The sequence below is a fragment of the Panthera pardus genome, unplaced genomic scaffold (assembly GCF_024362965.1).
Source record: "Panthera pardus isolate Hobbes unplaced genomic scaffold, ASM2436296v1 HiC_scaffold_18, whole genome shotgun sequence".
In the NCBI taxonomy this organism is placed as follows: domain Eukaryota; kingdom Metazoa; phylum Chordata; class Mammalia; order Carnivora; family Felidae; genus Panthera; species Panthera pardus.
In genome coordinates, this window is record NW_026526743.1 from 457,792 (window position 1) to 471,025 (window position 13,234).

A 13,234-nucleotide genomic window follows, 5' to 3' on the forward strand; every position below is an offset into this window, starting at 1 on the left:
GTTCCATCCATGAAGTTGCAAATGGCAAGATTTCATTCTTTCTGATTGCCAAGTAATACTCCACTGTATATATAGACCACATCTTCTTTATCCATTCATCCATCAACAGACATTGGGCTTTTTCCATACTTTGGCTATTGTTGATAGTGCAGCTATAAACATTGGGTTGTGTGTGCCCCTTCAAAACAGCATACCTTTATCCTTGGATAAATACCTAGTAGTGCGATTGCTGGGTCATAGGGTAGTTCTATTTTTAGTTTTTTGAGGAACCCCCATACTGTTTTCCAGAGTGGCTGCACCAGCTTGCATTCCCACCAGCAATGAAAAAGAGATCCTCTTTCTCCACATCCTCGCCAACATCTGTTATTGCCTGAGTTGTTAATCAAGGTATTTCCTTATTTCTTCTTTGAGCCATTGGTTCAACATTTTACACTTTTTAAACATATAAGATCTGTACATTTCAGTCCTTTACTAACAAACACATATATCCTTCAATACCAAAGTAAGAAGTAGCCATTTTACCTCATGCCCAAACTTTGAGGAATTCTAATTTGTGTGCCACTGGCCTTAAGAACAACTACATTTTTTCATGTAATAAACAAATTTTATTAGAAGAATACAAGTATTTTACAAAATCCAAGAAACTAAATCAACAAACATACTTTAAAGGCAAAGAAATGAGAGATGGTCAGGAAAACATAACAGGCGGTCTGTTAAATACATAATCTGCAAATACATACATATGTACATACATACATGGAATTAAGGAGACTTAGCAGAAAATCACTCAGTTCCATGGTTTATTTTCAAAATCCAAAATTAGTAGGACAAAGACTGTGAGTGGCTCAACCAGGGTAAGGTGAAAAGTATGAAACCAAGTAGCTATGGGCCAGAGGACTCAGTCACAAACACAAGATCTCAGAAAACAAGTGCCTGCCGGACAGACCAATCAGCCTGAAACTACTACCTTCCACCCTGTAGTATACAAATACTGTAGTACATATGTTTTGACATATCGTCATAGGTAAAATTTCAGAATCCTTATGTAACCACAAATGCACATACTGTACACAAAGTAAACAACCCAAAATCCAAGCCAAAACCAGTCCCGAAACCAGTCCCCAAAGAACAAATTCCTTCATATCAATAAATTACTGATGTCATAGGGCTGTTTGTCGAGTTAAAATCAACCAGGTGAAATTAATGTCTCCTGTAAAACTGCTGTGATTCTTTGAGATTCAGAAACCTATAGACTAAAGGTTAAACAGTGCAAATATAAAACATTATATGCAAATTAAAGAATCAAGAAAAATCCATTTCCCTATTAGAAACATTCTTCCCTTTGAGTTTTAAAATCTAAAAGCATATGAGGACAGTAATCTCAGAATAGAGGAGCACTTCCTCAGCTTGAAAGAGTATCTACAAAAAACCCTACAGCTAACATCATACATCATGTGGAGAATCTAGAAATTTTCTCACTAAGATCAGGAACGGGGCAAAGGTGTTACCATTCAACACTCTTTTCAACATCATACTAGAAGTTCTAGCTAATGCGTTAAGATAAGAAAAGGAAATTAAAGGTATACAGATTGGGAAGGAAGAAATAAAGCTGTCATTTTTCACAGATGACATGATCATCTATGTAGAAAGTCAAAAAGAATGGACAAAAACATTCCCAGAACTAATAAGTCATTATTGCAAGGTTGCAGGATACAAAGTTAATACAAAGGTCAATCACTTTCCTATATACTAACAATGAAGAAGTAGAATTTGAAATTAAAACATAATACCATTAGCAATCCCCAAGGTGAAATACTTAGTTATAAATCTTAGTTATAACTACAGTTATAACAAAATGTTTATAAGATCTATATGAAGAAAACTACTCTGATGAACGAAATTAAATAATAACTAAATGAACGGAAAGATATTCCATGTTCATCGATAGGAAGACTCAATATTGTCAAGATGTCAGTTACTCCCTATTTCATCTATAGATACAATGCAGTCACAATAAAACTCCCAGCAAGTTATTTTGTGAATATTGAAAAACTGATTGTAACGTTTATATGGAGAGGAATAGACCCAGAATAGCCAACACAATACTGAAGAATAAAAAAGTTGTAGTATTGACACCATTTGACTTCAAGACTTACTATGCCACAGTATAGTTACAGTGATAAAGACAGTGGAGGTGTTGATGAAAGAATAGACAAACAGATCAATATAACAGGAGAGAGAGCCAGAAATAGACTAAAATAAAAACAACCAACTGACCTTTGACAGAGAAGCAAAGGCATAACAGTGCATCAGAGATAGTCTTTTCAACAAATGGTTCTGGAACTAGATGTCCCACTGCAAAAGAACGAGAAGGAGAAGGAGGAAGAGGAGGAGGAGGAGGGGGAGGGGACGCAAGGGAGGAGGAGGAGGAGGAGAAAACAAAAAGAAAAAGGAGTTTAGATCCAGACCTTAGATCCTTCATATAAATTAACTCAAAATGTATCAAAGACTTAAGTGTAAAATTCAAATGTAAAACTCCTAGAAAATAATATAGAGGAAAATCTAGATGATCTTGAAGATGGCTGTGGCTTTGTAGGTCAACATGAAAGAAATAGTTGATAAACTGGACTTTGTTAAAATTAAAAACTTCTGCTTTGTGAAAGACAATCTCAAGACAATGGGAAGATAAGCCACAGACTGGGAGAAAATATTTGCAAAAGACAGATAAAGGACCTTTATCCAAAATACACAAAGAACTCTCAACACTCAACAAGAAAACAAACAATCCAATTTAAAAATAGGTCAAAGACTTTGACACCTCACCAAAGAAGATATACAGATGGCAAATAAGCATATGAATAGATACTCTACATAATATCTCACCAGGGGAATTTAAAGCAAAAGATTATCTTCTTGTTTTTCCTAATCAAAATCCCATCAATAACTTTAAAAAAACAAAAAACAAAAAAACTGTGGTATATCCACAGTACTAGTCAACATTAAAAAGAAATAAACTAGAAGAAATTACTAGATTTATGCAATAAGGATGAATTTCACAAGTATTATGCTAAGTGTAAGAATTAAGACAAAAATATACATTTATGATTATACTTATATGGCATACTGCAAAAGAAAAAAAAACTATAGGGAAAAAAATTGGATCTATGGTTGCCAAGGGCTGGGGTGGGACTGATGATGTTGTGGCACCAGGGGTCTGTTTCTGTTGGGCAAAGGTTTTCTTTCTAAATAGGACAATTAACTGTCTGGATATGAATTTGTCTTATCAGTCCACTGTGCTTACTCCAATTATACAATATATACACTACTGACTGCTGCCAGGCAGTCCATCTAATAACTCATACTTGGGTTGTCCTTGCATTTTTTATTCATATGCAAATCTATTGTACTGCTTCTTAATAAACTTGAGAAAAGAAAATGTGTTCAGTGAACCCTAATGAGATCCAGGGATTTTCCCAGTCTCCCCGTCATTCAGACACAGGGATCTTAAAGAAAGCTGAAAAGGCCTGTTGTAGATTCCACTCTAGTATCGGCTTGGAGACCACAGGTTGTGCAGTCAATGTGTTGAACTACAAGTTGTGAAATATGGTTTAAGCCAGGAAAAAAAGTATCTATTCTTCTCCTCTAGGGCCCTGAATAGATGAATCTGGGAATTTTGGGTTAGAGATAAGCATGGAACCTCCCATGCTTACAGATGAGTGCTCCTCGTTCATGTGTTTTTATTAAAAGATTTTATTATTTAGAACAGCAAAATTAAGGAACATATAGGCATTTCTCACATACCCCCTATCCCAACACGTGCACAGCCTCTGTCATTATCAACATTCCACACCAAAGTGGTACATTTGTAACAACTGATGAACCTACACTGACACATAATCACCCAAAGGCCATAGTTTACAATAGGGTTTACCCTTGGTGCTGCATATTCTATAGGTTTGGACAAATGTATAAAAACATGTATCTATCATTACAGTATCACGCGGAGTATTTTCACTGCCCTAAATCCTCTGTGTTCTGCCAATTCATCCCTCCCCTCACCGACCCCTGGCAACCGCAGAACTTACTACTGTGTCCATGGTTAGGCCTTTTCCAGAATGTACAATTGGAATCATAGTATACTGTAGCCTTTTCAGCTTGGCTTCTTTCACTTAGTTTTTAAGTTTCCTTAGCATTTAAGTTTCCTCTATGTATTTTCATGACTTTACAGCTCATTTCTTTTTATTGCTGAATCATACCCCATCATCTAGATGCATCACAGTTTATTTATCCATTTACCTACTAAAAAACATCTTGGTTGCTTCCAAGCTTTGGCTATTATGAATAAAACTGCTACAACCATCTGTGTGCAGGTTTTTATGTGGATATAAGTTCAACCCATTGAGTAAATATCAAGGAACACAACTGCTAGATCATTTGGTAAAAGTATATTTGATTTTGTAAGAAACTACCAAGCTGTCTTCCAAGGTAGCTGTATGGTTTTGCATTCCCCCCAGCAATGAATGAGAGTTGCTGTTGCTCTATATCCTCCCTAGCATCTGGTGTTGTCCTTGTTGTAGATTTTGGCCATTCTAATAGGTGAGTAGTAGCATTTCATTGTTTTAATTTTCATTTTTCTGATCACAATGATCTGGAGCCTATTTTCATATACACATACATTCAAAATACATTTGTCCAAAAACCCATAGCATGTATAATACCAAGAGTAAACTCTATTGTAAATTATGGACTTTAGGTGATTATGATGTGTCAGTGTAGTTCATTTAGGTCAGTGATCCACCTTCAGTTAATTTTTGTGAAGGGCATAGAAACTAACCTTTTAAAAGAGACACAGAGTTTGGGGAAAGGGAAAAAAGACATAATGCAAATTCTTTAAGCTACCCGTGAGAAGGGGGAGGTATATTCTGCCTTTAAAAATTCTCCTCCCAGGTAGTTTTACCTTAATCTTTCACATCTCTCAGGGCTCTGCTCAAATGTCACCTCATCAGTGACAGCATAGCACTCAATATAATTTAGCAAATCTCTTCCAACCCACCCTCAACCCTGGCAATCTTCATCCCCTTACCCTGATTAGTTTTTCTACATAGGCTTTATTACTACCTGACTTACTATATGTACATATATACATACACATGTATATGTACATATGTTTTTAATCTTTATTTATTTTGAGATAGAGCATGAGTGGGGGAGGGGCACAGAATCCAAAACAGGCTCCAGACTCTGAACTGTCAGCACAGAGCCTGACACGGGGCTCAAACCCATGAGCCATGAGATCACGACCTGAGCCAAAGTTGAATGCGTAACTGACTGAGTCACCCAGGCACCTCCTACATTTTTGTTTTCATAGGTCTTTTCCAACTGAAGTGAAATATGCCTAAGTACAAGTACTCATATTCCCTTTTCCCAGAAAAGCACTTGTCAGATAGCAGGTGCTTTGTAAAGAGGTGTTAAATAAATGTGTCCACTTAATTTTTCCGTGAGAACTTGGACTAAGTCACAGAAGGTCAAAAAGATCTTTTCAAGTAATATATTCACAAAAGGAAAAAATTTCACGTCAGTTCTTCTAGAGCTAAAGGCCATCAGGCAAAGGTACACTAAGGTGGAATGCGGTAATGAAAGATAAAAGCTGAGGTAAAAAGAAGGTATAAGACACAAGTTCGGCAATGGCACTGATAGGTTGGTTCTTTCTGTAGTTCTTATACAGCCTCCCTGGATGTATTAAAATATTCATTTTCCAAGAAGCTCATTTGAGCCCCAGTGTCTAGAGTTTTTGTTGGAGTTTCATTTTGTGGGCATGACTCATCAAATCATTAGCCATGTGATGGGGCTGGTATCACCTGCTTCTAAACCCCAACCATCGTACGGTTAGTTTTGCTGGTGACCAGCCCCCATCCTGATTCATCTCATTAGAATAAACTCAGGTGTGATCCAACTGGCTCACCCTGAGTAACAGGATACTCCTATCAGTTGGGAAAATCCAAGAATTTAGAAGGTACCCCTCCGGAATCCAGAAAAAACACCAGACAAATTATTTACAGATAGGCATTCATCAGAAGATTAAAAAAAAAACACAAAAACCCTACCACAATTCTACAACATACATCAAAACGGTTTTCTGAAAGGGCCAGATAGTATTTCAGACTTGAAGACTATACAAAACTACTCTGTTCTGCCACCACCGTGCAAAAATAGATAATATGTAAACAGATGGGTGTGGCTGTGTTACAACAACAGGTAATATGTAAACAGATGGGTGTGGCTATGTTACAACAACAGAAATTTATTTACAAAAAACAGGACCATAGTTTGCCAACACTGGTAGAATATCTATTAATCACATTGGCTTATTCATAATCTCAAAGTCTAAGGGATGCCTATCCACTACTTTGTTCACACTCAACAATCATTGGCTGAACACTTCCATGTGCCAGGCCTGTCCTAGTCACCAGAGATACAGTAATAAACAAGACACAAACTTCCTCCTCACAGGAAAATTACATTAAAGCAGAGAGAGAGGTGATAAAACAAATTTATGGTCATGGTTTTGAATACTCAACAGTGGTAGGATACTCATACTCCCCAAAATGATCTACAGGTTCAATGCAATCCCAATCAAAGTCCTAATAGGCTTTTTCATAAAAATTAACAAGCTAATTCTAAAATTCACAATCTTAAAAAAATAAAATCCACAATCTTAAAAAGAACCAACTTGGGATACTTATATGATCTGATCTCAAGATTTACTATTAAACTACAATAATCATGAGAATGTGGAATTGACAAAGGATAGATATAGGCCAAAGGAGTAAAACAGTCCATGTATGTATGTCAACTAAGGTTTTTCTGCAAATGTGCTAAGGTAATTCAATTGGGAAAGGATAGTCTTCAGCAAAAGGAATTTGAACAGCTGGATATCCATGTGGGAACAAAAGAAGAAACTTGATCCTTAGTGCAAGCTATATACAAAAATTAACTCAAAATATATCATAGACTCAAACTTAAAAAGCTGAAATTACATAACTTCTAGAGGAAAACACAGGAGAAAATTTTGTGATGTTAGGATGGGCCAAGATTCTTAGGTAACATACAAAAAGCATGAGCCATAAATTAAAATATTGATATATTGGATTTCTTCAAAATTAAAATATTCTTCCCTCCAAAAGAAATCCTTAAGAATGTAAGAAAAAAAAAGCCACACACACACACACACACACACACACACACACACACGAGGAAATATTTCAATACATAGATATGATAAAGGACTTGTATTCATAATACTTGAACTACAACTCAGTAATAAGAAATCCAACAACAAAAAGGGCAAAAAACTCTAAAGATACTTAAAAATGGAAGATACATAAATTGCCAATGAGTAAATAAAAACTGTTCAACATCATTTGTCTTCAGGAAAATGCAAATTAACACTACAAATGCATTTTGATTGATATTGCCAAGTGCCCCATAAAAGTTCTTATTAATTTCATCCCAAAAGTGTTTGGTAATTGTCACTCCTGTATTGCACATGCTAACTCTGGATAATATACCTTTTTTATTGCAACAGGCCATCAGTCATTCTTTAAGGACAGTCATGAAGTTTGTTCTCTGTGTTCTCAAGGTACATGGCACATTCATCTACTCTGCTTCAAGATTAAGAGCATGGTCTCTGGAACCAGACAGCCTCATTAGAATCCTAAGTTTGTATATCTTATTAGCTTATTAGCTTGCTCAGACAAATTCCTTCACCATTCAATATTCAATCTCCTCATCTGTAAATGGTCCCTATATCATAGTTACAGAAGGAATCTTCAAAAAAGATACATGATAAGAATTCAAAACAGGGTCTGGAACCTACTGTGTGCTTAGTAAATGTTAGCTTTTATTATTATTTTCATCATCAATTTTATTCCATTCCATGGCTCATGGTAGTTCATGGAATTAATAATTAAAATATAGGTAATGCACACACACACACACACACACACACACTCCAAGTAATGCACAATGAACTTTAGATTCTTTCCTATTAAGAATGCTGCAAAGAACTTCTCTTTCCTAGATCTTAGCCTACTTGTCCAATTGCTTCTCTTGGATGAATTTCAAAAAATGAAAACTGAAACACCAAAGTATATACATTTAAAATTTTTGATAGTGAAGTAGCATATTTTCTTACCAAAAGTTTTTCCTATGTTTCCCTTCTCCTAAGAAAGTATAAGTATCCCTGATTCTCCATACCATGATTAATATTAGGTATTATCAATTTTTAAAAACCTTGAGTGCGGGGCGCCTGGGTGGCTCAGTCGGTTAAGCGGCTGACTTCGGCTCAGGTCATGATCTTGCGGTCCGTGAGTTCGAGCCGCGCGTCTGGCTCTGTGCTGACAGCTCAGAGCCTAGGGCCTGCTTTGGATTCTGTGTCTCCCTCTCTCTGACCCTCCCCCGTTCATGCTCTGTCTCTCTCTGTCTCAAAAATAAATAAACGTTAAAAAAAATAAAAAAAAAAAAACCTTGAGTGACATAATCAGTGGAAAACAACATTAAGAATGTTCATTTACGAATAATATTTTCATATCTTTACTTGCTATATCTATTCCTTCTTCCTAAAATTTGTCTATTCACATTTTTGTATTCATATCCATTATTTCTATTGGGGTTTCACTACCTTATGAATCTCTAAGATTATTAAGCCACTTTCTAGCATATATGTTGTTGACATTTTCAGCTCAGTTTACCGTACATCTTCTACACATGTATGTATGGTGCCTTTTTCACACAGGGAAATCTAAAATTTTCATACAGACTTGCTCATTGTTATATTTACTTTGGCTAGAGCCCTGCGCACCCGTAACCAGAAGCAACCTTTTGTGTGTGTCAACACCGTTCTGCAGCGTTTTAGAAGTATTAACCCCATTTAACTCTCACAAGCTCATTGGGTAAGTACTATAATTACACCTCGGAAACTCATTCACGGAGCGCAACTTGCCCAATGTGATGGCGCTAGGAAGCGGCACGGCTGATGGGCGAGTCAAGGAAAGGGCTGCGGGAAGCGGTAATGCTGAGTGTGGAGTCCAAGAGAGGGCTGGGGGCGCTCAGTACCTAGGAAACTGTCAATCCCGGAGGAGCGACCCTAGCCCGCCTCCAAGCTGGGACTCGCGATCCGCCCCCAAACGCCAGGAAGCTCTGCCCAGCCAGAGGGAAACGCAAAATGCCTCTACCCCTTGCCCTCCATCCACCATCACTTTTCGCCCTTCACACATAGGGCTGGGACACCACTGGTCCCTCGCCTAGGCTAAGGAGGCCTAGAGTCGCTGCCAGAACTCAAGTCTCACCACTATCTGGGGAATCATGGCCGCAACCTCCCCTGGAGCGGAAGTTCCTGCGACTCACTTCCCAGAACCCAGAACCACACGTGAGACACACCACCCGCACTGCTGAAGAGGAAGTGTTGTCCGCGGCACGGAACTTCTGGACTACACTTCCCAGAATGCCAAAGCGGTCTAGGGCTACAGCCCCACCTGCCTGGAGTGGAAGTGCTTCCGACTACACCTCCCAGAATCCTCTGCGGGATCATACTTCCTCCCTACCCTCTCTATTTCTTTTGGTTAATTAAATATTACCTGAGTCACTTCTCCAGCGCTATTAGCGTTTGGCTTTTTTATATTTGTAAAAAAAAATTTTTTTTTTGTCAAGAAAGCTCTAGTACCTGGGGGGGGGGGGGGAACAAGCAAAGCTTTCCATACGAAAAGAAAATTAACATGTTTTTTAGCAGAAAGACAAGATTTTAAAAGGGACTTGGTCTGGGCTGCATTGTACACCAGACTTAAGGAAGATGGGATGCCAGACTTGGTTTGACTTGATTGCCTCTTTACTTGTGCCTGTATTCATCTATCTCTGACTGCTATCTGGCACGAAGTATTTATTTCAAGATGCCAAGAATCCGTAAGAAATTCCAAGCACAAATCAGGCCGTAAAACAGAAACAGCAATGTTATTTCTGACAAATGAAAGGAACTGCACTGGCAAGGGGTTGGAGAAAAGATTGTAATAGGGAAAATGGCTCTTTCCTTTAAAAAGTTTTTTAAAGGTTTATTTATTTTTAGAGAGAGAGAGCGGGACAGGCACAGAGAGAGGGAGACAGAGAATCTCAAGCAGGCTCCACACTGTCAGTGCAGAGCCCAATATGGGGCTCAAATTCAGGAACTGCAAGATTATGACCTGAGCTGAAGTTGGAAACAACCGACTGAGCCATTCAGGCGCCCCTTTCCTTTAAATTTTTTAGTGCAAACTCAGGCTTCCTTTTGACTACTCCTGTGTTGGTCTTCAATATTATATATTTGCTGAGTATTTCTTTTATTCAGGAGGGGAGGTAGGTTGAGGTAGGAGATGGAATGCAGGTAACCATGACCAGTGAAACCATAGGAAGTAGTACTTACCACTTTACTTCTGGGCAGAAAAAATTTTTTTAATGAAACAATAATGCCAAAGTATTGAGAATAGTAACATGAAACACCAAATGCATATACCTTAAATTCCATGCTTAAAAATTTTTTTGCCACACTGGCTTCATTTACCATTTTCTGAAATACTGTATAGCTACTTCTTGATATTGTTATTTCCTTCCAAATACTACCTATATCACTTAAAAAAATAACGATATTATATATCCACAAAATCATTACCTTATGGGACAAAATTAACAATTCTTAGTATTATCTAATTTGTATCCCAGTATGAGTTCCTGTTTATTGAAAAATACTTTTTCTTTGAAAAATACTTTTTACAACTAGTTTATTCCAATCAATATCCAAACGGATTAACCATATTTGATCATCTCATCTGAAGTTCATTTATTCTGAAACTACCCTCCCCAACACACATCATCACCATCATTTTTCATTTCTTCAACTGTTGTAGAATCGAGATGTCAAATTAGGTATCCAAATCTGCATTTTTTATTGGCCTCCTCATACTTTTTCCTGCAAACTTCTAAATTTTCTGTAAAGTAGAATTTTGATTTAAAGGCTAGGTTGGATACAGGGTCATGGGGGGGGGGGGGACAAGAATACTTCATAGAAGGGACTGGGAATATTTGAATAAGAAACCATATTCCCTTAAACCAATTCAAGTCCTAGAAGCACCTGGGTGGCTCAGTCGGTTAAGCAGCCGACTTCAGCTCAGGTCATGAGCTCATGGTTCATGACTTTGAGCCCCGCATTGGGCTCTGTGCTGACAGCTCAGAGCCTGGAGCCTGCTTCAGATTCTGTGTTTCTGTTTCTCTCTCTGCCCCTCCCCTGCTCATGCACTCTCTCTTTGTCAAAAATAAATTTTAAAAAAATATTAAAAAAATGAAAAACCTTGTCAGGTCTATTGTAGCTACAATAGAGCAAAACCTCATTAATTCAAACTACTCTGATGCACAATTGGGATGATTATATATAATTAATACTGAGTTAAAAGTTAAAATTTTTCAACATAATTTAAGACTTTTTGATTTAGGTTTTGATGATCTATTGCCTATAAATTGCATTTGCATGTTGAATAAAACTGGCAAAACAACATAATGTATAGAACATTTTGAAAAGTGCCATAGAAATAAAACTACTGTAATTCACCATCTTTCATGCTTTTTTTTTTCAGATTTAAAAATTGAGATGCAATCGACATAAAATTATATTAATTTCAGGTGCACAACATAACGGTTCGATATATGTACATATTGTTAAAGTATTACCATAATAAATCAGTTAATATCCATTACCATACATAGTTACACTTTTTTTGTGGCGATTGGAACTGTTAAGATCTACTCTCTTAGCAAGTTTCCAATATACAATTCAGTATTATTAACTATAGTCACCATGCCATACATTACATCCCCAGGACTCAATTTATAACTTGATGCTTTAATTTTGCACTACTCCACCCATTTCAACCATTCCTCATCCCTTGCCTCTGGCGACAAGTCTTTCCTTTGTGTCTATGAGTTGGTTTTTTGTTTTGGATTCCACATATAAGTGAGAGCACATGATCTATTTGGCCTCAAGCTGGATAATTTCAAATGACTAGTCTTCAAGTTCACAGGTTCTTTGCTCTGCTTGATCAAGTCCATTTGATGTTCTCTATTGTGTTTTTCCCCCATCTCATCCATTGTATTCTTGAGCTCCAGACTGTGTTCAAACCTTTTGTGATTTCTTTTTTAATGTTGATTTATTTTTGAGACAGAGAGAGACAGAACATGAACGGGGGAGGGTCAGAGAGAGAGGGAGACTCAGAATCCAAAGCAGGCTCCAGGTTCTGAGCTGTCAGCACAGAGCCTGATGACCCTGGGGGAGGAGTGTTGTGGGTAAAGTGAAACGGTTCTTACCCTCTTCAATGTGTCTATTTTTTGCCCCAAAGTTGTGCTGGAACTTTGCTGGACTCCTGGACTTCCAGAAGGGTACTCTTGTTCATGGGTGGTTGTCAAAATCAATGTTCTTTGGGGGGAATGAATGTAGAAAACTCCTGTTCTACCATGTTGCTGATGTCGCTCTCTTTCAGAATTTTATTTACAAAGCTAAATGTAAAAATGGCAGGATCTTCTTCTTTTCAAGGCTGAATAATATTCCAGTGTATGTATATGCCATATTTTCTTTATCCATGTATCTGCTGAGAGACATTTGAGTTGTTTCTTAACTTGGCTATTGGGAATGGTGCTGCAATAAACATGGGACTGCAGATATCTCATCCTGTTTTCAATTGTTTGGTGGTATATATCCATAAATGGGATCATATTGTAGTTACATTTTTAATTTTGGGGAGGGGGGAATTTCCACTGCTATTTTCCATATAGGCTGCACCATTTTAATTCCCACAAACAGTGCAGAAGAGTTCAATTTCTCCAAATGTTCAACACTTGTTATCTATATTTTTTTAATAATAGCCATCCTACTGGTGTGAGTTGATATCTTATTGTGGTTTTGATTTGCATTTCACTGATTAGTGATGTTGAGCATATTTTCATATACCTTTTGGACACTTGTACATCTTCTTTGAGAAGGGTCTATTCAAGTCATATCCATTTTAAAGTCCGGTTATGTTCGTTTTTGCTATTGAATTGTAGGAGTCCATTTTATATTTTATACATTAACCCCTTATCAGATATGTGCTTTGCATGTATTTTCTCCCATTGCATAGATTGCCTTTTCATTCTTTTGATTGTTTCCTTTGCTATGCAGAAG

General features: G+C 37.3%; 1 long non-coding RNA gene across 1 annotated transcript; it reads left to right on the plus strand.

Moving 5' to 3' along the window:
• The first annotated feature begins 211 nt into the window (after positions 1–211).
• On the plus strand, positions 212–11,062 carry LOC109257962 (uncharacterized). The gene is made up of 3 exons (XR_002076154.2): positions 212–387; positions 7,586–7,639; positions 8,795–11,062. It is a non-coding gene; the product is annotated as an uncharacterized LOC109257962 (long non-coding RNA).
• Positions 11,063–13,234: the final 2,172 nt, after the last annotated feature.